Consider the following 21,600-nt stretch of genomic DNA (forward strand, 5'->3'; position numbering starts at 1 on the left):
TATAGAAGATAAAACTATGGAAAATAATAAAGCTAAAAAGAAGAGGGAATGAAAAATATTGTATCACAGATGAACACTTAGGGAATTCAGCAACTCCTTAAAGCGTAACATTCTTATTACAGGAGTCCCAGAAGAAGAAGAGAGAAAAAACGGGGGCAGGTTTATGTAAGTAAATTATAGCTAAAAGCTTCACTAATTTGGGTAGGACACAACATTGAAATCCAAGGACAGAGAACTCCCACTAAATTCAACAAAAGCCAACTGCCATCAAGACATATCATAGTCAAATACACAAAATATACAGACAAGGAAAGAATCCTGAAAGCAGCAAGGGGGAAAAAGTCCTTAAGCCACAACAGAAAATAGATCAGGTTAATAACAGATCTGTCCAAGGAAACTTGGACCAAAATAAAGAAGCATGATATATTCAATGTGTTGAATGGGAAAAAAATGCAGCCAACAATATCTCATCCAGCAAGACTATCATTCAAAATAGAAGGAGCGATACAGTTCCCCAAATAAAAACTAAAGGAGTTCATGACCACTAAACCAGCACTGCAAGAAACATTAAAGGGGATGCTTTGAGTGGGGGACAAAAGAATAAAAGCAACAAAGACTAGAAAGGAACGGAGCACATCACTAGAAACATCAACTTTACCGGTAACACAATGGCACTAAGTCCATCTTTCAAAAATCACTTTCAAAGTAAATGGACTAAATGCTCCAAACAAAAGACAAAGGACATCAGAATGGATAAAAAAAAAAAAAAAAAACAAGACCCATCTATATGCTGCCCACAGGAGACTCACTTGACACCTAAAGACACCTGAAGATTGAAAGTGAGGAGATGTAGAATCATCAATCATCCTAATAGACATCAAAAGGAAGCTGAAGTAGCCATACTTATAGGAGACAAACTAGATTTTAAACCAAAGACTATACGAGAGATGAAGAAGGGCATTATATCATAATTAAGGTTTTTATCTATCAAAAAGATCTAACAAGGGATCCCTGGGTGGCGCAGCGGTTTGGCGCCTGCCTTTGGCCCAGGGCGCGATTCCGGAGACCCGGGATTGAATCCCACATCGGGCTCCCGGTGCATGGAGCCTGCTTCTCTCTCTGCCTGTGTCTCTGCCTCTCTTTCTCTCTCTGTGACTATCATAAATAAATAAAAAATTTAAAAAAAAAAGAAAAAAAAAAGATCTAACAATTGTACATATTTATGCCTCCAACAAGAGAGTACTCAAATATATAAAACAATAAATAACAAACATAAAGAAACTTACTAATAAAAATACAATAATAGTAGGAGACTTTAACACCCCACTTACAGCAGTGGACAGATCACCTAAGCACAAAATCAACAAAGAAACAATGGCTTTTAAGGATGCACTGGACCAGATGAACTTTAACAGATATAATCAGAACATTTCATCCTCAAGCAGCAGAGATAAAAGGAGACAATCTTTTCAAGAGCACATGGAACATTCTCCACAATAGATGACATACTGGGTCACAAATCAGTCCTCAAAAAGTACAAAAGGATAGAGATCATATGATGCATATTTTTAGACCACAATGCTCTGAAACTTGAATTAACCACAAGAAAAAACGTGGAAAGACCACAAATACATAGAGGTTAAAGAACATCCTACTAAAGAATGAATGGGCTAACCTGGAAATTAAAGATTAAATTTTAAAAACACATGGAAGCAAATGAAAATGACATGACAGTCGAAAACCTTTGGGATGTAGAAAGGTGGTCCTAAGAGGGAAGTATTCAATACAGACCTGCCTCAAAAAGCAAGAAAAGCCTCAAATACAAAACCTAACTTTACACCTAAAGGAACTAGAAGGGGAATAGGAAAAAAAAGCCTAAAGCCAGCAAAAGAAGGAAAATAATAAAGATTAGAGGAGGAGAAAATAAATGATACAAAAACAAACCAAAAAAAAAAAAAAAAACAACAGAAGAGAATGAGGAAACTAAGGGCTGGTTCTGTGAAAGAATTAATAAAATTGATAAACCCCTAGCCAGATTTATCAAAAAGAAAAGAGAAAGGACCTAAATTAAAAAAAAATCACAAATAAATGAGAGATCACAGCCAGTATCAAATAAATACAATTATAAGAAAATATTATGAAAACTTATATGCCAACAGACTGGGCAATCTAGAAGAAAAGGACAAATTTCTAGGAGCATACAACTACCAATACTAAAACAGGAAGAAATTGAAAAATTGAACAGACATATAATAAGCACAACAATTGAATTAGTAATCAAAAATCTCTCAAAAACAAAAGTCCAGGGCCAGATGGCTACTGAGAGGAATTATACCAGATATTTAAAGAGTAGTTAATACCTATTCTCAAACTGTTCCAAAAAATAGAAATGGAAGGAAACCTTCCAAGCTCCCTCTATGAGGTTGGCATTACCTTGATTCCAAAACCAAAGATCCCCCCAAAAAAGAGAATTACATGCCGATATCCCTGATGAACATGGTTGCAAAAAAATTCTAAGATACTAGCAACTTGAATCTAACAGTACATTAAAAGAACTATTCACCATCATCACATGGGATTTATTCCTGGACTGCAGGATTGGTTCAATATTGGCAAATCAATCAACATTAATAAAAGAAAAGGCAAGAATCAAATGATCCTCTCAATAGATACAGAAAAAGCATTTGATAAAATACAGCATCCTTTCTTGATGAAATCTCTCAACAAAGTAGGGATAGATGGAACATACCTCAACATCATAAAGGCCACATATGAAAGACCCACAGCTATTATCCCCAATGGGAAAAAACTGAAAGTTTTCCTTTATGTTCAGGAACAATACAGGGATGTCCACTCTCACCATTATATTTAACATAGGACTGGAAGTCTTAGCCTTAGCAATCAGACAACAAAAAGAAATAAAAGGCATCCAAATCAGCATGGAAGAAGTAAAACTCTCACTGTTGCAAAGGACATGATACTCTATGTAGAAAGCTTGAAAGGCTCCCCACAAAATTATAGAACTAATGTATGAGTTCAGCAAAGTCTCAGAATAAAAAATCAATGTACAGAAATCTGCTGCATTTCTATACACCAATAGTGAAACAGCAGGAAGGGAAATCAAAGAATCTATCCCATTTACAATTGTACCAAAAACATAAGATACCTAGGAATGCACCTAACTAAAGAGGTAAAAGATCTATACTCTGAATACTATAGAATACTTATGAAAGAAATTGAAGAGGGCACAAAGAAATGGAAAAACATACCATGCTCATGGATTGAAAGAACAAACGTTGTTGAAATGTCTAATAAAAGCAGTTGACACATTTAATGCAATCCCTATCAAAATATGACCAGCATTTTTCACAGAGCTAGAAAAAACAATCCTAAAATTTGTATGGAACCAGAAAAGATCCCAAATAGCCACGGCAATCCTGAAAGGGAAAATCAGTGCTGAAGAAGGCATCACAATTCCAGACTTTAAGCTATATGACAAAGCAGTATGGTACTGGCACTAAAGCAGACATATAAATTAATGGAACAGAATAGAAAACCAAGAAATGGGCCCACAAGTGTATGGTCAACTAATCTCTGATAAACCATGAAAGAATATCCAATGGAAAAAAAAAGACACTTTCTTCAACAAATGGTGTTGAGAAAACTGGACAGAAACATGCAGAAGAATGAAACTAGACCACTTTCTTACACCATACCCCAAAATAAATTCAAAATGGATGAAAGACCTAAATGTGAGACAGGAATGCATCAAAATCCTAGAGGAGGACATAGGCAGCAACTTCTTTGACCTCAGCTACAGCGACTTCTTGCTAGACACATATCCAGAGGCAAGAGAAACAAAAGCAAAAATGAACTATTGGGACTTCACCAAAATAAAAAGCTTTTGCATAGCAAAGGACATAGTCAACAAAACTAAAAGGCAACCTACAGAATGGGAGAATATATTTGCAAGTGACATATGTGATAGTTAGTATCCAAAGTCTATAAAGAGCTTATCAAACTCAACACCCAAAAGACAAATAATCCGGTTAAAAAATGGTCAGAAGACATGAATAGACATATTTCCAAAGAGGTACAAATGACTAATGGATACATGAAAAGATGCTTATCATCACTCATCAACAGGGAAATATAAATCAAAAGCAAGATGAGGTACCACCTCACACCTGTGAGAGTGGGTAAAATTAACAACACAGGAAACAACAGATGTTGGTGAGGATGCAGAAAAAGGGGAACCCTCTTACATTGTTGGTGGGAATGCAGACTGGTATAGCCACTCTAGAAAACAGTATGAAGATTCTTCAAAAAGGTTAAAACAGAACTACTTCATGACCCAGCAATTACACTACTAGATATTTACCCAACAGATACAAAAATACAGATTCAAAGGCATACATGCAGCCTGTTATTTATAGTACCATTATCAACAATAGTTAAACTATGAAGAGATCCCAAATGTCCATTGACTGATGACTGATGAATGGATAAAGAAGATGTGGCATATATATATATATATATATATATATATATATATATATATATTTGATCTATATATATATTTGATTATATATATAATGGAATATTATTCAGCCATCAAAAATAACTAAATTTTGCCATTTGCAATGATATAGATGGAACTAGAGGGTGTTATGCTAAGTGAAATAAGTCAGTCAGCGAAAGACAAATACCATATGATTTCACTCATATGTGGAATTTATGAAACAAAACAGATGAACATATGGAAAGAAGGAAAAAAGAAAGAGGGGAAATAAACCATAAGAGACCATTAATGATGGAGAATAAACTGAGGCTTGATGGAGGGAGGTGGGTGGAGGAATGGGTTGTGTATTAAGGAGGGCACTTTTATGGTGAGCACTGGGTGTTATATGTAAGTGATGAATCACTAATTTCTACTCCTGAAACCAATATTATAGTATATGTTAACTAACTAGAATTTAAATAAAAATTTGAAATCAAACTCCAATTTAAAAAATACAAAAAAATAAGAAAATAAAATAATATTATAAAAAGAATGAAAAGGAAAAAATATAAAGATCCCCTCCAACTCAGAGAATTTCTGATCTAGTCTAAATGTCTTAAGGGCAATTTTTGCTCATACTTTCAGAGTAGGTGCACAGACACACAAACACAAACACAGATACAGACACACACATTAATTGTATTATAAATGACTTTTCCTTCTCAGCAAAATCCCCTGCAAGTATCCTTCCTTGGAACATATATCAGCTTCCCAATATTCTCATTCACAATGCTTTCTTACTGGCAAATGCCAGTTCTTAAAAGTCTTCCTTTATTCTGAAAGAAATCATTGGACCCTCTACTCAGTATTGTTGATCCTGCTGACAAAATTCAGGTTGTCATAGTTACTGCAAGCAAAGTGGCTGTCTGGTATGTACTCTGGATGTACAAATAATAGCTGATTCAATCACTGTAGTAATTTAGAAATGTTATAGAAAAATGGACCTCCATTGCTTGAAGTGAAATCAAAGATATCAAGGGTATCACTGCAGAAGTTTGGGAACTATAAAAATCTTATAATGCTGTTGTGTTTACTTAATTTAACACTCTTAGTGTGTTCCATTGGGCACTGTCAAAGAAAAATAAACATTTACAGCATGTGGTAATCATTGTACCCTGGTTATAAAACATCTATGGGAAATATATTTGGTGATAGAGCCTCTGATTTCCTCTCTGAGTCCCCATCCTGTCTGCAGGACTAACTAGTTTCATAGCTATAAATATAATGATCAAACAAATATTAATAAAATGGATCTTCTGATTTATACAGTTAGATGGAGGAAGATTGCTTGAATTGGGCCTGAATTGATGTTAAGAAAAATATCATGTTTCATCTCTTTTCCCTTCCACCATCTGGTTTAGTTAGGGTCTATCACCTGGGACTGGAATAAACATCAAGAGCAAGTCTCTAGTTAATACAAGATGAGAATTTGTAATGTTTTTTGAAATAACACCAGAATTTAGTTTACTTAGCATAACCTAATTGAATTATCCTATTCAGATCTTCTCCATAATTTTTCTTCGTTTTTACTTCTTTTGCTTTTGAATGAGTTGTGCAAAACTCCCTCCCTTCCAAAATCTCCTTCCCTACCTCTCCCATCACCCCTCCTCCTCCTCTCTGTCTCTATCTCTCTTTCCCTCAACTGAAATTATAAGAATACCACTGTTCAGGTCAACCAACCAAACTTCCTTTTATAATTATACATGAAAGATAGGGGATAACTCCTACTACTTGAACATAAATTAATTCAGAAAAGACCAACCACAGTTTAATAACTTCAGAGTCCTCCACTAATAATGAGCCTTGATATAATAGTAATTTAAAAAGCAACAACAAACTAGGTCTCTGCCATTTACATTCACCTACACTGCATTTTTATCAACCTCATTCTCTTGCAAGGAAACCAAGAATATAACACAACTGTCATATCTAAAGATTTGAAAAAAAATATCTGGGGTCAGAAATCACCAGTTGGACATAAATTAGCAACGAGCTGGAGTTACAAATTGCAGCCTGTGGTGAAAGTCTCAAAATCAGGGCAAAATGAAAGCAGTTGTCTTGTCTATATCCAATGGTCTTTTTCCAGAACTGAACCCGACTGAAAATCTTCTGAAACAGATTTTGAGCAAATTTCCCTGAGGAGTCAGTTTTCCAAAGATTTCCCAAAAGGCTATTGCTAAGTCTAAGATAGTGAACTCAGTTCTCTCTCTGTCCAGCAGCAATTCCTCTACTGGATGTTATCCTGATACTAGAAAAAAAAATGAACTTGACTCTTACAGCCTGTTCTTTTTATTTTTAATGGTTCTGAGTTTATGCAGCATAAAATCCTACCTAGCTATGTTCTTAAAACCAAAAGAAATAATATCACAGCTTTGGGCATCTATTATGGGACCTTATCTAATGAGTGAGTGAATTTTTCCAACTACTATGTATATTACTGTGTTAGGAAGAGAAGAATGATCCATGAAAGAATGAAGTATTTTTATCAATGATTTCATACATTAATTTTACCAAGGAGTGAAAAAGGTTAGGTGAGATGAGGAGACAACAGCAGACCTAAGATCTGAGCTGCCATCATGGGGCTCATTGCCAGTGGAAATGCCAGACACTAAATAACAATAACAATAACAACAAAACAAACATATTTTTACTGAGATTTTCTATGTATTTGCACTATTTCAGTAGATACAGGAAAATAAAACAGTCTTGTATCCTCAAGGAGCTCTTAGAATCTAACAGGGGAGACTCTCCCCAGACACTCCAGTTTGTGCTTCCCCATCACTGTATCCATATAACAATTAAAACTCTTTTGTCATCTCTGTGTTCACAATGAATGTCTCCCCAGCTGGGCTGTGAGGTCCTGGAGGGCAGTTCTTTTCAGTTTTATATCCAGCAAAGATAGTAGGTAGCCATTAAAAAATGTTTGAATGAATCAAGGAATTAGCAAGTAAGACCGAATGAATTATACAACACAAAATTAGAAACAGGTCAAGGTTGAAAGCTTCTAATCTCATCTTTATCCAATATACTCTCTGTATTTCTATCAGTGTGAAATTTCCCATAAATTTGATCAGATTACTGCCATAGCTGAAAGGATCTGCATTGCTTGGGGAAAAAAACTGAACCCTCTAAGTGTCATGCACAAGGCCATCAAAGATGTGTCCTGGCTGCCTCTTCTCTCACCATAGCATGGGCCATACTATTGTATCCATGGTTGACTCTTCAACTAGACTGTAAGTTCCTTGAGAGGAAGAACCTTGTCATATTTATCTGTATAGTGCCACTGCCTTAAACAGTGTGTCTTAATACCTACTAAACATTCACTATGTACCAGATCCTTCCAGTGGCACTGGGATGTTACCACATTTTCATTTATAATATTCCCTTTCATTGAATAAAGGCAAAGGAGAGAAAATGAGTGAAAATATCAGTGAAGGTGATAAAACATGAGAGACACGTAACTCTGGGAAATGAACAAGGGGTAGTGGGAAGGGAGGTGGGCGGGGGGTTGGGCACTGGGGGGGAGGGTGACTGGGTGATGGGCACTGAGGGGGGCACTTGGAGGGATGAGCACTGGGTGTTATGCTAAATGTTGGCAAATTGAACTTCAATAAAAAATTTTAAAAAATTAAAATTAAATTAAATTAAATTAAAATTAAAAAATAAAAAATATTCCCTTTCATTTAACTGTGCTTCATAGCCCTTATAAAATTTGCCAAATAAACAATAATTGCATATACCTTCTTATGAATCAACTAACTCTGCTTCCACTCCTGGCTGTACTGCTACTTAATTGAATTTATCTCTGCCTATTTCCTCTAATAAGAAATAAAATAACCACCTATACTTTTTACCTTACTTGATATTCTAAGCTGACATACTTTCCAGAATATGATAGACTATAAATAAATACCCACATACACAAATGTTGCAATAAACAAATAATTATATTAATGTAAAGTAGTAATGTTATAACAATTTATATGGATTGACTGAGTCTGAAGCTAGATTGCCTGGATTCAAACCTTGGTTCAGCCACCTGTCATCAAGGGTTCTCTGTTTATCACTTTCATTGTCTGTGAAGTAGAGATAATAATTGTACCTATTCTTAGGGTTGTGTTAAAGATTCAATGAGTAAATTTATGTAAAATGTGCCCATCACCCAGTTATCCCATCCCCCCGCCTGCCTCCCCTTCCACTAACCTTTGTTCATTTCCCAGAGTTAGGAGTCTCTCATGTTTTGTCTCCCTCTCTAATTTTTCCCACTCATGTCCCCTACTTCCCTTATAATCCCTTTCACTATTTCTTATATTCCCCGTATGAGTGAAACGATATGATAATTGTCCTTCTCTGATGGACTTACTTCACTCAGCATAATACCCTCCAGTTCCATCCACATTGAAGCAGTTTTATCCTTAATAGACCAGTCCATAAGTGTGAAAAGATTTTTAAATTATTCATATCTTGACATGTTGATTCAGAGTTTTCAGCTTCACTGTGAGAAAGCCCTCTGAAAGAGGCAGCACTTTGAGCATCAATTTAGATTTTTATGCAGTCATTTTGACACCAGGAACTTTTTGATCCAACTAGTTTAATCCTGTCATTTTGTTGTGGCCTAAAACAACACACCATTACGCTTTCAACTGTTTTATAAATTACCAGGTAATGTGTAAAACAAATGACCTTACCCCATTCTGACATTCATCCTAATGCCAGCCTCTACCCCTGGAAAGAGGGAGGTTCAAAATGGAGTGGGAGGGCAGCCCGGGTGGCTCAGTGGTTTAGTGCCACCTACAGCCCAGGGTGTGATCCTGGAGACCGAGGATCAAGTCCCATGTCAGGCTCCTTGCATGGAGCCTGCTTCTCCCTCTGCCTGTGTCTCTACCTCTCTCTCTGTGTGTGTCTCTCATGAATAAATAAATAAAATCTTTTTAAAAAATGGAGTGGGAATTTGGCATATTTATGTTTTTCACATACTAAGAATGGTGTGGTGACCACCTGTAGTCATCTCATAAAGAGCCAACAATTATACTCAATAAACTATCTTCTCACTTTCCAAGAATTTAATATCTTGATAGGCACTTCAAATAACCTGATTTTTCCCTAAAAGTCAAAATGTTTTGCTCTGGATTTTTGACAGTAGAGATGGTAGGTGATTTGGAAGAGACGGGGGACCAGAATAAAAGAGACTAATTAGTTAATGATAACTAAGAACATTTACCAGAGTAAGACTATCACCAATTGAGACTCTACTTAATGCCAACATCATACAGAGAGATAAATAATGACTTTATAAAATGAAGAAATAGGGGTGTTTCAATACTCCATGGAAGTGAGAAATACTTAAAGCAATGAAGATAGAATGAAATTAAATGACACAAAAATAGATGAGAAAGGCTTTAATTTATACTTATATATATATATTTATATATATGTTTATATATGTGTGTGTGTTTGTAGTTCTGTAAATGTTATTCTACATTATGAGTTATGGCATATCTAAGGAAAAATAAAGATTTTTTTATGTTTTTATTTTACCCAAAGAATAATATGTTAAATGATCTCCACACCCAATGATTCTAAGCTAGAGCATGTCTAGTTAGTGTGTCTATATGGTGAACACATAAGATTCTACCATTCCCCTGCCACTTCAATACCCAAATACGAGGTAAAGAAACTAACTACAGGCCAAGCTTATAAATCTGAATCTATGTAACAATGTTTCTTAACTTTTGGAGGATTTGAGATTCTTAGAGCACTAATAAAAGGTAGACTCCAGAAAAATGCACATATGCATACACACATGAAATTTTTTTTATGCACAACTACTGGAGTTTCATAGACTTGAGGATAAAGGCATCTCTCTTGGTTTCTTTTGGCCTTGAGCACAGTGCTTCCTTTCCTGGCTAAAGATATATCATTTTTACCTGGATGCTAGTAAGGTCACTTTCCAGTGGCATGCTCCTTGCTTCCTCTGTGCCTTGGGTACTATTGATGGGGGAACACGGGGCTAGCTGAGGACAAAGCATGAGCCCGGGGCAGCACATTGACAGGTTTTTGAAACAGGCAAGAGGACATTCCTCTACAGACTCAACTGTCTCGATGTTCATACTTTGCTAAGGGCTGAAGGCAATCTTAAATCTTAGCCCAACTCCCAGGAGCCTTTAAGTCTACTTTAACATATAAAAATTCCTTTAGAAATTTCCTTTTATTTCTAAACCCCCAAGATATGTGTTGGCAATCATCCCCCAAGCACATGGCCCACCGATATCCATCTGAAGAGTCTCATGACTCAGATTTTATTAGATGGTAATACGTGATCTTTCCCCAACAATAGCTAGCCCCCTCAAGGTCCTAAAAACCTTGCTTCCAAAATTCCTTAGAGAACGCTATCCTCAAACCCCTCCCAACTCCCAGGTATATAATCAGCCACCCCTCACAGAACCGGGCCAGCAGCTCTTCCTGCCCACAGGTCCTGTCCCCGTGCTTTAATAAAACCACCATTTTGCACCAAAGATGTTTCAAGAATTCTTTCTTGGTTGTTGGCTCCAAACCTCATCTATATTCCAAAACTTCATCACTATGATGAAGTGTGAATAGTGACACAGTTCAGCTTCATTTGGGGTCCTTGGAAAATGTCTGTTTCCAATACTGGTAACCCTGTCTTATAAGCTAATGTGCCAGTTAATACATAACAATAACATAGAAAAAATAACAGAGGAACTCCTCAAATTTTTTTTTACCCAGTACATTGACAGACATGCAAAACCTGACTGGAGGTATAATTTTTTTGCCTTCTTTCTACATTAATTTTCTTCCTAATTTCAATTAGCCAAACTTGAATGGAGACTTTATAGACAGTTCAACCCCACCTCAGAGCTCTGCAGACAGCTCTTACTGCCAAGCTGTCTATCACCAAGACAACTAGGACAATGTGCTTTGCTCTGGGTAAATACTTCATCAGGGACAGTTGCAGGAGTTTCTTTGCAATGACTTCCCATCAGATCAAAATTTGTACTCCTAGCAATTGAAAATATTGTTTGAAAGTACATGAGGTTATAAATAATCATTAACATTTAAAAATAATTCTTTACACTGATTAACAGGAGGCTATCTCCAGAAATAGTCTCATATGAAGGCAGATTCATTCAAGAGGTCTTGAAAAGCCCTCTCCTCCTCAATAAGTCTGAAGTTCTTCTATTTGTGAGGCATTATTTTTTTCCTTAGCACTAATTATAACTTTCTTCTAACACCTGGGACTGGATCCCAGGACCATGGGACCTGAGCCAAAGGTCAAAAACTGAGCCACCCAGGTGCCCCTCTAGTCTCTTCTTTTTAAAACATTTTGAAGAAGACATGATAAAAGGTGAGATGGCTGGCATTCTTACCTCAAATGAAAAATAAAGGAGATAGTTAACTCTTTGGACAGAGTAGCATTCAGCAAAGTGATATTTTTTATAAACTTAGGACATATAAATGAGTTAAGAAAAGAAAAACTCTACTTCCAGCGATTCAAAGAAAGTTTTTGTTTAAATCTCAGGGGGAAAAAAGCTGGGACCCAAAAGAGGTGCCAAATCATTGTATTCTTCCCATCCAGGCTCCACTACTGCTGATTCACCCTCAGGGATTTTCTGAGCAGCCCCTCACAGCTTTATTGTTTGCTGGTCTCCTTGGCGGCAGGTGTCTTTTAATCAGAGGCTTAAGAAGGTGTGGGGTTTAGGAGTCGGCCCTGACTGCAAGGAAAACTTTCCATTTAGCCTTGAGCAACAATACTGGAGCTTTTTTGAATGTTGTAATCAACTCTGTGCCAAGTGGGGCCCAATCTCTCCCTACACAGCCCCAGGAATCCAAAGAAAGAAGTGTTTTCAATTCTCTTCAGAACGTCTGATCTCCCACACTGCAGACCAAATAAAAACAGTCTGGGCCAATTGTGCCTGCTCCTACACCCATTTACTGTGGAATCTGCCTGGGAGAAACAGGAAAGTTGGCCTTGGGCCAACACTGGCCTTCTGTAGAGGCAGAAAACTTCCCTCACCTTCCTTCCATAGACTATCTTAGAAATCAAAAGGAGAACTTCCACCTCGATATTCCATGGAGAGGGGTGGCTAGGGGGGGTCAGAGCAGGACCTAAGATGATAGATCTGGGACATCAAAAAGTTCTAATACTTGAATAGGTATTTTCTGTGTACTTTCTGTGTACTTGATTTGGTATTTTCTGTGTACTTGCTATTTTCTCTTATTAATTAGACTGGGAAGAAAACTGGAAAGAGTTCCTTGAGAGTTGAAATGGCTATGGACTGAATCTCAGCATCAGTCCTCACTAACTGTAACATTAGACAACTTATTTTATTGACCAAGACTCTCATCCCAGTTCTCCCACTGACTAGCTCTGTGATGTTGGCCAAATCCCTACACCAACCTTGGTCACCTCATCATAAAAATGAGGAGGTTGCACAAGAAGATCTCTAAGGGCCTCTTCTATCCTAAGAGTTTAAAGTACTTCTTAAATCCTGAATTTGGAAAATATTCAAGTGGGATTAGATACTTGGAAATTATCGTCTACCCCTATCCCCAACATCCACTAACTCCAATGGGTTTTGGCCATGGTTCTTCAAGTCATTTTTCTTGGGGAGCCTACTGGGCCTAAGAATGGGGAGCAAGAGAGGCAATGCAAGGCCAGGTCCACAACAAAATTCTGGTGGCCATGATCAAAGTAAGAGTAGCTCAAAACCACAGGTTTCAAGTCCAGAAATACCAGGTTACGAGCTAATAATAAGGTAAGAGCAACTTTTCCCTACAAATTTTACCAAGCAAATCTTGTCAGGTGACTAAAGGGTACCCTAGAGACTATGGCTTAACAATGCCATAGCCAAGGCTCACATGGAGGCTGCAGCTAATACACTCCAACAATGTTAAAGGAAGAACAAGTGGTCCAGTAAGGGGGAATCAGAGAACATAAGGCTGGGAAAGTTTTGTGGAACAGAACTATAGAAGGGAATACTTCTAAGAACCCAACAGAAGTACATAAGGACAGAAAGCCCTTTCATGCTGCAGTGGCCCAAAGGCCTGGATAAGCCACAAATACTAAAATGAGGACTCTTTGAAACTAAAACTCCTTTAAGGACCTAAATGAACAAAAAGTTAAAGCTAATAATCAAATTTCAGATATTGTCATAGTTTGTTAGGGGAAACAGTTGGAGAGTGCAATGGGATAGTGATGTTGTAAAGAATCCAATAGAGCTCCTTTTCTGTTCTTAAGATAGAATCGTCACAATTGAAATCTGTTGGGAGTAGAAATGTGAGGGAGAATATAGTGGAATTCTAAACAATATGATGCTTACAGGAGAAATACAAGCTATTTCCATATTCAAAATATTTAAGCCTGAATTTATTAAAATAAAGCTAAATAAATAAATCCAAAATAAAACTAAGTTAAAAAAAAAAGAACAAGGCTAAAATCAAATGTTTCTTTGTCCACAACACTAAATAAACAGATTTTAGTGAATTCTCCCTTTTTAACTAGTTGGTTGGTATGTGTAGATGCAGCCAGCATTTAATATCCTTTCAATTGTGTCCTCCAGCCCTCAAGATGGACCCCCTGGGGGTCTGAAATCTCAGCCAATTTTGCAATTTAATCCAAAACCCAAAGCAGTTCAGATTCCAAGTAACCTGTTACCCTCTGTTAGCAAAACATCACTTATGGTTTGAAAAATATCATTTTTAATAACCCCTTTTCAGTTTCCTGGCAGGGCCTCAGCTTCACTTCAAAGTTGATTTTCCCCAGTGAGAGTACAGCTGGAAGAATCCAGAAGTGCACTATGCCACAATCCACTACCCCAGGCTGTGAAGGCCCAGCTCTTGGGCAAAGCTCTAGGGTAGGTACACAGGCAGCGGATGGGGTTGGGGGTGCTCAGGTTGTGGATCACAGAGAAATGGCCTCAGCTCAGGCCTTCCCAGAGACAAAACACATCACTCTCAATAATGAACTAAAGAAATTAAATCCAAATTGAATTTTGGATTATCATTTTGGTTTATTTTTAAGTAAATTTGATATAAAGAAACTACCATAATTTGGGTTGCCTCTTGAATGCCATGTTTTTTTTTTCAGTGACCCACCCTTCAGATGTCACACAAATAAATGCCAAGAAAACATATTATGAAGAGAGGCACTGGAGGCAGAAGTGGAGGAAAGAAAACAGAATATCATCTTTGGAGACCTAGGATCTCTTAAGACAAGTACAGACTGAGCTCTCCTTAAACTCCAAGACAGTAGTAGCCTTGAAGTCCTGAGTTTGCTCTTGTATTTCTTGCCCAGGACTAGTGAAGTTGAGGTTGCCAATAAAATGACCACTTTACTCAAAATGTTGCATTTAAAATCCAAATATTCTTAAAACAGCAGAGTAGGATTTGGGCCAGAAAGTGCTTTCTAGTACAAATACTAGTACACTTTTACAAGGCAGGTAAAGCTCAAAATTATGTTGCTAATTAATTTTATAGTTCCTCTAGCTACCTAGAACCAACTGTAACCCAACATACTTCAATTGGGATTTGGCCAAGAATTCAGATAATGCCATTTATGGACCATGCCAACAGCTAAGGTCATGCTTTCTGTCTAAAGAGGAAAAAGAAAGAAAAAATAAAATGGAAAGTTCATATTAGGGGATAGGAGCAGAAGGGAGGAAAAAAAAGAGATAAGAGGTTTAAAAAAAACTTTCTGTATCAACCAACACCAAACAGAAATGAATTCCAGAGGAAGACCTGAAGGCTTTGAGTTTGTATTATTTAGAAGTAAAAATGAAGCAAAACAGGATAATACAGTGATTGTAAGAAATCTTAGAGGAGCAACAGTTTGACATCAAAGAAACAACCTTTAACCCCCCCCAAGTATAAAAAAATATGAAAAGGGGAAGACCTGATGTCTTCCATCATGGCTGGTACAGAACATTTGTTCTGTTATCTGCATGCCAGAAATGTGAATTGCTTGCTACTTGGTTTGGGGTTCTGTAATTAAAACTCTTCTTTTTTTTTCAACACAAAATCTGATTCCAAGGACTAGAAGAACCTTTACAAATCCCAGTATATCGAACATTAGAGCTAGAAAGGAGCTTGGATCTCATCTACTTTAATTGTCTCCATTCTAGGAATGAAGAAACAGGAAAATGGAGCAAAAACATGGCCAAATGTCACACAATAAATTAGTGACAGAGTCAAAACTAGAACTAAGATCTAATGGCATAGTTCCTAAATATCAGATGATAATAAACATCACTGGTCCAAGGGAAATATGAGAAATACAAGTATAAAGTTAAAATTTTTACAATTTTGAGACTATGTCCATTCTTTTTGATGTTAAAATATTCCTTCTTTTATGAAATGATGATAAGCACAGAGAATACTTGTTATTTTATAATGTATTTAACTGGCAAAATAATAAATTGGCAGCTTCCTGCGAAGCCTTAATATTTTTGGAAAATATTTGGTGTGTGAAAACTATAAGTAGAACTAGAAGACTACTAGCCTAGTCCAATCCCCTGGTGTCAGGCAGGATATCATCACTCAATCCAAGGTCTCTCCTGATCCCAAAAGGTTTTGTAACCACTGAATATGCCCCTGAAGTGTCATATACTGAACAAAGTATCAGAAAGAAACTGATTTGACTAGGATGTGGGGTGGAAGACAAACTAAGAAAAAAAAATGCACATGGCAAAACATGATGGAAAAAAAACTGGTTTGCAATCAATGCATCATCCTGTTTTTTGTTATGGTAACTTAAAGTTACCATACTACCCTGATTTAATAGAGAATAGCTTTTTCACTATATATTTATATTTTTCATTTGTGATTCAATTCAAATTTTCATCATGAGGGAAAAAACAGACATTCAATATATGTATGAAGTACACATATAGAAGAAGCTAAGAGAGGTTAAGTGACTTGCCCAAGACAACTTGGTTCACATGGGATTGAGCTAGGACTAAAGCCTTCATTCTAGATATCATAATCCTTCCTTTTATTCATGTTTCTATCCATTGTACATCTTAACTCAGTTTCTAGGTATGACCCTTCAGCTGGCCAATGACATTGCAGTATGCATGATCTGTCCCCAAAGTGTCCAACATTACCATTCTAGGTGCCAAGCTCAAGTAGCACCAGACTCCAGGACCCAGGAGGATTACATGGTCACTGGGAATATAAAGGCCTCTGGCTCCTGGTCACTCACTGGTATGACTTGTGAGGGTGGCCCAACAGCCCAATCACTGTAGCCACCAGTTGCTACCACTTCTAGCCAGATAAGGACCAGAGGAGAGAACTGGTGTATCAGAATGCACACACAAGCATCATCATCATTATCATTATTATCAAATTTTCAATGATTCTCATTGAAATAACTTGACTTAAGAATTAACTAAATTCAATGTTTCATCCTAGCTATTACCTTCTGCCACTCAATCAAGATGCAATCTGATAATCCAAATATATTTTAACATCAATTTAAGCCAAACAGAATTTTAAAGGTAGGGCAAATAATATTAACCAAAACTACCACATAATATACTCTAATGCCAAACCCAGGGTCACTGATGGGATTGTTGCTATTTGAGATTCTAGCTGTTCAGGACAATCCCTATCTCTGTATTCATTTACATGGGTGGAATCATATGTTGGTTTAAAAAAACGAAAAAACAAAAAAAATAAAAACCAAGACTGCCTTCTAGTTCCTGGTTAGGTTAGTGGTTAGTAATTTCCAGGGCCTTGACTCAGCAGAGTATCAAGAGGGACTACATAGTACTGACTTCACTGTGGCCCAGCCAGCAACTGCCATCAATCATAATAAATAACTCTTGAAAGAGAAACCAGTATCTTTATCTGGACAGTCACAGTCCAATACAGATCTCAGACCTGACCCATCAATAAATGTTTATCTCTTAGACCCTGGTAAAATAAAACAAGGCTCAAGGGCTTTGGGTAAGACGATCAGGTTTTCAGACTCACTTGGGAAAAAAGTTAATATGGTGGTAATGAGCCACCTAAATGCCTGTCTGCCTATGTTATATTCCTACCAGTGGCTCCCAAAGGGTGCTGTGGACATCCACATTTTGTGGATACTTCCATTCTACAAAACTACCCACAGAAAGCAAATCACTTCTCTCTCCCAAATTTGTTTTTTATAGTTATTGGGGTTCCCTCTTTCCTTTAAGATTTTACTTTTTGTTTTCTTTTTCTTTTGTGCTTTTTGCCCTTTTGGATTTTTTTCTTTTTATCCTTTTTAGTGCTTGAGTATTTTATTTCCCTTTGTTGCTTTTGTTGCTGCTGCGGCAGCTGCTGCTGTTCTCTCCTTCTCTTTCCCATTGTTTTTCCTTTTTTGTTGTGATTTGGGGAATATCTTTCTCTGTTTAGGAGATTTATTTTACTTTCATGTGTTTTCAGATATTTGTTTTATGGGGTTTTTGTTTTCAATTGTTCAGTTTGTTGTTTTATGGTGTTTTACTCTAGTTTATTTGCTTTTTTGTTGAGATTTTAACTTTTTTCCTGGGTATTTTTTTCTTTGTTCTTTATTCTTTTGTTTGTTTGTTTGTTTCCTTGGGTTCTTTCCTTTTTTGTGTTTTTCTTTTCTATGCTTTTTTCCCTTTCTTTGGATCTGGAGTTTTGTTCTGTTTTTCTTTATATTTGGGGCTTAAAAAAATTTTTTTGGGACTTAGGATTTTTCTTTTTCTGTTACAGTTTTCCCCTTTTTGTGTTTCTTTAATTTAAAAAAATTATCTCTTTTCTTATTTAAGTGCATCTTTAACATTTTTTGTCTCCTTTTCTTTAATCTTTTAGATTTACAGGAAACTTGCAAAGATAATGCAAAGGGTTCCTATATACCCAACACCCAGTTTTCCCAATATTAACATCTTTCATTAGTATGGTACATGTGTTACAATTAAAGAACAAATTCTGGGCAGCCCAGGTGGCACAGTGGTTTAGTGCCGCCTTCAGCCCAGGGCCTGATCCTGGAAACCCAGAATCGAGTCCCACGTCAGGCTCCCTGCGTGGAGCCTGCTTCTTCCTCTGCCTGCGTCTCTGCCTCTCTCTCTCTCTCTCTGTGTCTCTCATGAATAAATAAATAAAATCTTTAAAAAAGAACAAATTCTAATATGTTATCATTAACTCAAGTCCATATTTCATTCAGATTTCCTTAGTTTTTACCTAATGTCCTTTTCCTATTTCAGCATTCCATCTAGGGTACCATATTACAATTAGTTGTCATATCTTCTTAGGCTCCTCTTGACTTAGTTTCTCAGACTTTCCTTCTTTTGAGTGATCTTGATGCTCCTGGAGTATCAGTCAGTTATTTCATAGAATGCTCCACAATTGGGATATTCCCAAAATTTCTTTCATAATTAGACTTGGGTAATGTGTTGGAGAGGAAGACCACAGACATGAAGTGTTCTTCTCATCCCATCAAAACAGGGTATTCACTATCAATCTGCCTTATCACTATGTTTTTTGCCATAATAGCTTTGATTTTTTTCATATTTTTTAGCTTCACATTTTACTTTAAATTTTCTAACCAAAGAGGTAAAGGATCTATATCCTAAAAACTACAGAACACTTCTGAAAGAAATTGATGAAGACTCAAAAAGATGGAAAAAGATTCCATGATCATGGATTGGAAGAATTAATATTGTGAAAATGTCTATGCTACCCAGGGCAATTTACACATTCAATGCAATCCCTATCAAAATACCATGGACTTGCCTCAGAGAGTTGGAACAAATCATCTTAAGATTTGTGTGGAATCAGAAAAGACCCCGAATAGCCAGGGGAATATTGGAAAACAAAACCAAGCCAGGGGCATCACAATGTTGGATTTTACGTTGCACTACAAAGCTGTGATCATCAAGACAATGTGTTACTGGCACAAAAACAGACACACAGTTCAATGGAACAGAATACAGAACCCAGAAATGGGCCTCAACTCTATGGTCAACTAATATTCGACAAAGCAGGAAAGACTATCCACTGGAAAAAGGACAGTCTCTTCAATAATGGTGCTGGGATAATTGGACATCCACCTGCAGAAGAATGAAACTAGACCATTCTCTTACACCAGACACAAAGATAAACTCAAAATGGATGAAAGATCTAAATGTGAGACAAGCATCCACCAAAATCCTAGAGGAGAACACAGGCAAAACCCTTTTTGAACTCGGCCACAGCAACTTCTTGCAAGATTCATCTATGAAGGCAAGGGAAACAAAAGCAAAAATGAACTATTGGGACTTCATCAAGATAAGAAGCTTCTGCAAGGCAAAAAAACAGTCAACAAAACTCAAAGACAAATTACAGAATGGGAGAAGATATTTGCAAATGACCTATCAGATAAAGGGCTAGTATCCAAAATCTATAAAAAACTCATTAAACTCAACGGCAAAGAAACAAACAATCCAATCATGAAATGGGCAAAAGACATGAACAGAAATTTCACAGTGGAAGACATAGACATGGCCAACAAACACATGAGAAAATGCTCCGCATCACTGGCCATCAGGGAAATACAAATCAAAACCACAATGAGATACCACCTCACACCAGTGAGAATGGGGAAAATTAACAAGGCAGGAAACAACAAATGTTGGAGAGGATGTGGAGAAAGGGGAACCCTCTTGCACTGTTGGTGGGAATGTGAACTGGTGCAGCCACTCTCGAAAAGTGTGTGGAGGCTCCTCAAAGAGTTAAAAATAGATCTGCCCTATGACCCAGCAATTGCACTGCTGGGGATTTACCCCAAAGATACAGATGCAGGGGGAGGAGCAAGATGGCGGAAGAGTAGGGTCTCCAAATCACCTGTCTCCACCAAATTACCTAGAAAACCTTCCAATCATCCTGAAAATCTATGAATTCGGCCTGAGATTTAAAGAGAGACCAGCTGGAATGCGACAGTGAGAAGAGTTCGCGCTTCTATCAAGGTAGGAAGATGGGGAAAAAGAAGTAAAGAAACAAAGGCCTCCAAGGGGGAGGGGCCCCGCGAGGAGCCGGGCTGAGGCCGGGGCGAGCCGGGCTGAGGCTGAGGAGAGCCCCGTCCTGGAGGAGCAGGAGCTGCACTGACCTTCCCGGGCGGAAAGGGGCTCGCGGGGAGTTGGAGCAGGACCCAGGAGGGCAAGGATGCCCTCGGGTTCCCTGAGACAGTAACAGCAACTGCGCGCCCAGGAGAGTGCGCCGAGCTCCCAAAGGGCTGCAGCGCGCACGGCGGGACCCAGAGCAGCTCGGAGGGGCTCCGGGGCGGCTCCGCGAAGGGGGCTGCGCGGCCCCGGGAGCAGCTCGGGGGGGCTCGGGCAGAGGAAGAGGCTCCGTGCAGAGGGGGCTGCGCGGTTCCAGGAGCAGCTCGGAGGGGCTCGGGCGGCGGCTCCGCGGAGGGGGTTGGGCAGCCCGGGAGCGCGAATCCGCCAGCGCAGGACCGGAGCACAGGGCGCCGGGACACAGCCCAGGATCCCGCCTCCCCCGGGACAGGCAGAGGCCGGGAGGGCCCAGGACAGCAAGGACGCTCCTGCCCCAGCTGAGCAGATCAGCGGCCCCGCCCCGGAGCCTCCAGGCCCTGCAGACGGAGTTCCTGCCGGAGCTGAATCCAGGTTTCCAGAGCTGCCCCGCCAATGGGGCTGTTCCTCCTGCGGCCTCACGGGGTAAACAACCCCCACTGAGCCCTGCACCAGGCAGGGGCACAGCAACTCCCCCAACTGCTAACACCTGAAAATCAGCACAACAGGCCCCTCCCCCAGAACACCAGCTAGACTGACAACTTCCAGGAGAAGCCAAGGGACTTAAAGTACACAGAATCAGAAGATACTCCCCCGTGGTTCTTTTTTTTTTTTTTTTTTTTGTTTGTTTTGTTTTATTTTGCTTTTTGATTTGTTTCCTTCCCCACCCCCTTTTTTTCTCCTTTCTTTTTCTTTCTCTTTTTCTTCTCTCTTTTTTTTTCGTTTTTTTTCTTCCCTTTTTTTTCTCTTTCTCTTTTCTTTCCTTCTTTCTTTCCTCTCTTTTTCTCTTATTCCCAATAC

At 38.2% G+C, this 21,600-nt stretch overlaps 1 long non-coding RNA gene across 1 annotated transcript in view; it reads left to right on the forward strand.

Moving 5' to 3' along the window:
* The window catches only part of LOC119868460, a 38,252-nt gene extending 23,419 nt beyond the window's left edge, over window positions 1-14,833 (forward strand). The window contains exons 2-3 of the long non-coding RNA XR_005386371.1: window positions 14,300-14,436; window positions 14,670-14,833. This is a non-coding gene — a long non-coding RNA (uncharacterized LOC119868460). The remainder of the gene's footprint in view (window positions 1-14,299; window positions 14,437-14,669) is intronic.
* Window positions 14,834-21,600: the final 6,767 nt, after the last annotated feature.

The sequence above is a fragment of the Canis lupus genome, chromosome X (genome assembly GCF_011100685.1).
Source record: "Canis lupus familiaris isolate Mischka breed German Shepherd chromosome X, alternate assembly UU_Cfam_GSD_1.0, whole genome shotgun sequence".
In the NCBI taxonomy this organism is placed as follows: domain Eukaryota; kingdom Metazoa; phylum Chordata; class Mammalia; order Carnivora; family Canidae; genus Canis; species Canis lupus.